A 4,478-nucleotide genomic window follows, 5' to 3' on the forward strand; every position below is an offset into this window, starting at 1 on the left:
GGGAAGAGGCCATTCGACTAGATCGACCCCAGTACGCAACTGGTACTTAATTTATCGACACCGAAAAATTGAGAGGCAAAGTCGACCTCAGCGAAATTTTAACTCAGAACGTAAAGACAGACGAAATACCGCGAATCATTTTGCCCGGCGTGCTAACGTTTCTGCCAGCACGACACCTTCAAGATCATAGATATTGTAATTCCTAGGGATGTACGAGTATATAATAAAGAACTAGTGAAGATTGAGAAGAACAAGCCCCTAAAAGATTAAATTGAACAAATGTGAGCAATGAAGAAAGTAACTGTCATCCTAGTAATTGTTGGGGTATTTGGGCGCATCAACAGCCAGGTTTGAGAAGTTTGTTGGAGAAATTGCGATTCACATGATCAGAAAATTGCTTTATTTGGAACAGCGTGGATTTTGAGATTGATACATGGATGTTAAGTATCGTGGAAATAGATTCTGTGAGACCCTTGACAACCAGTCTTTGCTCGCTCTTACAGAATTAAAGCAAGTGAAATCGAGTTATGCGAAGTGAAATCACAATAATAACAATAATAAGTGATTCAGTTTCTCGTTTGAGGTAACCATTTGTTAGCCACAGCTTTCCTTACTAACACCATCCTCGGTTTGCTCACGGAATTGGCCATGTGATTCCGTCTCATTATCCAGTTATTTATTCTGTTCTTAAATTATCCTTGTTTCAATCACGTTTTGGATATTTCTGGCCACCGACAATATTCTTTCTCCATTACACATAACCCATTGGTCGGATTTTGTATCCAAACAACGACTGTACTCAAAAACTGCAATGGGTCTTTTTGTTTATATTACATAAGACCATCAGCTCATAATGTTTGGTCATGTTGTTCGATGTTTCCGAGTAGAATCCCGCGTTCAGTGTTATTTTCTCCGAGGTTCCAGCTGGGCTAACAGCTCGTGTTTTTCAGCCAAAAGCCACGTGGGCACAGCAGATGAGTGAATAGCTCGCAAAGATGGAGTCTAACTGGGGCACTGTTCAGAAGATTACTCGGGACAAACCAAGCAAGTGCCGACAAATGGTGGTTGCAGTGACGCACTGCAACGGCGAATACCCCCACAACTGACCTGACTATACGTAACCAAGATTTTTATACCGGATTGCAATAACTCTGACGTTCGCTCTTCATCGAGACAAACGCTTTTGTCGTCGGCCGTCGCTGCTGTGCGCCTTGCAGCGATCCAAGAATTTAACCTCTAGTGTCGCTGTACGAATGGTTCAGATCGTCGTTGAACATTGCGTCATCGTGAATGGAGACTGAGCGATGATGTGCGTGTGAGGACATTTTCCAGAACACTATCCATTTCTTATGCTCTTCGCTTTGAGAAAATGAATTATTTCGCAGTGAAAATACCAGCCATGTCGGAAACTCAGCGAAGAGCACCTTCAGAAAAACCGTGGGTCAAATGACCTGTAGGTGGGCACGCTATTTCAATCTCAGCAGATCTTATCTGTGCAATGTTGAATTTTAATTTCAAATTTATTTAAATATGGAAATTAGGTAATTCTTTTGAAATCAGAAATATTTTCAATTTCTTTCAAATCAGGAGGTTTTTATTATTATTTATTTTTTCAAATGAATATGTTTGATCGTTTCTCATTTAATGGAGATAAAGATATAGATCGATAATTAGAGGAAGAGCGGGAGACAGAAGACAGAGACAGAGAGAAAGAGAGAGTTAGGGAGAGAGAGGACGTATATACGTATTCTAAAATGACGATATGTTAAATAATTGGACGGATGGTGACGGTTAAAATCCAATGCGATGTTCGTCTGGCTTTTGTGGAGGAGTGCGGTATGAAGGCACCGGCTGGTAGCCTTCCATAAGCGGTGATCAAGAAAACCTATCAATAAAAGTGTTATATGGACTGTTGGATTTGTGTTCGTCTGAAGTCCTGTGTCAATGTGGTTCGTCTGAGTTCATTGTTTCATTGTTGTTGTCTTGTGTGACTGTCGTAGTAAAATGTCATTGATATATATGGCGGACATGATTCTTGTTTATTCACAACGAACATTGGGTGAGTGCGTTCTTTGTATGTAATTGAATAATAAATGTAATAATTAAACTGTACAACTCGTTGTGTTATCTCTGCGAGTCTTCCGAGGGAAATACAACAAAAAGAGTCAGATATCAATGCAGCACCTTCTTCGGTCATAGTATGTCTTGGATCCTATTGGTTTTAAGACAAGATGTAATTTGAAGGAAATTTCTTGCTTTTCCTTACAGGTGAGCTTGTTGCGTAACTGTTTCTTTCTTGGTGCTGCTAGTATATTAGTAGAGAGACGCGTTGTATGTTGAGTTTGGCGTAGTAAAATGTAATTTAATGCTGTAGAAAGGTTAATTTGTGGTGTTAGAGTCAGACTACATTAATGAGGAAGTGCGGCAGTGGTGATGGAGCATTGATAGCGTTGAAATGATGTCGCTGGTGATGGGGTGATGATGGTAGCGACGTGGTGATGTTATGCTGCGTTTATATGATGATATGCGCATAAAGATAGTTGTGGAGAAGTGTTATGTCATTTATTTATTGCTTTATCTAGGAAGGGTGGTGGTGCAATGGCCCAGTGGTTAGGACAGCGGACTGGCGGTCATAGGATCGCGGTTTCGATTTCCAGACCGGGCGCTGTGGGTGTTTATTGAGCGAAAACACCTAAAGCTCCCCGAGGCTCCGGCAGGGGATGGTGGCGAACCCTGCTGTACTCTTTCGCCACAACTTTCTCTCACTCTTACTTCCTGTTTCTGTTGTGCCTGTAATTCAAAGGGTCAGCCTTGTCACACTCTGTGTCACGCTGAATATCCCCGAGAACTACGTTAAGGGTACACGTGTCTGTGGAGTGCTCAGCCACTTGCACGTTAATTTCACGATCAGGCTGTTTTGTTGATCATATCAACTGGAACCCTCGACGTCGTAAGCGACGGAGTGCCAACAATCTAGGTAAGAAGCTTTTGTGGGTTTGGGCCCAATTCCTAGCAACATTAGAAGTTAGTCGGAGTTTAATCTGTTGAATGCGTTCTGTCTATGACCATGCAGCTCTCCTTCCTGTTATTGCGTATTCAAAATGATATTATGCGTCTACCTAAAGCGGTGAGCTCGCAGCATCATTACCGCGTCGGGAAAATGTTTAGCGGCATTTTTCCGTCTTTACATTCTGAGTTTGAATGCCGCCGGAGTCGACTTTACCTGTCACCTTTTCGGAGTCGATAAAATTAATACCAGTTAAACACTCAGGTCGATGTAACCGACTAAGCCCCTCCCCCGGAACTGATGGTGGTGTGCCAAAATTTGACATCAGTATTATGTATCACTCTTCCATCTGTTAAGGAGATTTCACTACAATTTCCTTCAGGTTTGGTGACCATGTGGAAGTTCCGACATTGAGGTGTCTAGATATCAGAAAGAAAAAAAATGCTTTCTCCGGGTCTTAACGGTCTGCGATCAAATCTCTTCGTCCTTCCGAAGTCGATAAAATAAAGCACTAATCAAGTCCTGGAGTCTATGTTATCAACAACCTAACTGCTGGCATTGTAACTAAATCACTGGCATTGTAACTAAATCAAAAACAATGTGTTGCTTGTTACTGATTTTGAACTGGTTGAACTGGTTTTGTTGTAACTGTTGTTCGTTTTGTGGTTGTGTAAACCCAGGTAAGATTCGATCGAATCAATGAAAAGTCCAAAAAGCATTCCACTTGTGACCATCCAGTAATTTCCTCTGTGCAGTGAACACATAACCCCATCATCAAATCAACCAATTTTTTATGACGGTATTGTGCAATTCGAACGTTTTTAGCTGTTAGTTCCCGGAGAACCAGTGACTGCATACAGAGAGCCTCTTTGGCCAGCGATGTTTTGCGTTATACAGTAATGGCTTCGGGGTTCATTGTGGTCTCTGAATGGTAATGTTAAAGCGGTTGCCATGAATGACAGAGGTGTGCTGTCCTGAAGTGTGTATAGGTGTGTTGTACAGTGTGTAAGGGGGCGGGGTTGTCGGTTGGTAGTTGCCGCCTCAATTCTTACTTGACAAATCACTTGCATTCTTCTTTCTGCCATTAGTTGGTGTTGTAATGGTTGTTGTTGTTTTCTTCTTCTTCTTCTTCTTCTTCTTCTTCTTCTTCTTCTTCTTCTTCTACTACTACTACTACTACTACTACTACTACTACTACTACTACTACTACTACTACTACTACTACTACTACTACTACTTTGACTTCTTCCACTTTTTTTTCTTTTTTCTTATCAATTTCTCTGTAAACACTATGTCAGTCTGTTAATGGTTTTTCGATCTAATGAAATACGTACTGTGATACCGGCAATACATATATACACATACAACAATAAAGCCATACACGCACTCCAAAATGATATATAGACATACATACACACGTGCGTACATACATACACACACACATACATACATACATACATACATACATACA

This window comes from Octopus bimaculoides, chromosome 7 (genome assembly GCF_001194135.2).
Source record: "Octopus bimaculoides isolate UCB-OBI-ISO-001 chromosome 7, ASM119413v2, whole genome shotgun sequence".
NCBI lineage: Eukaryota > Metazoa > Mollusca > Cephalopoda > Octopoda > Octopodidae > Octopus > Octopus bimaculoides.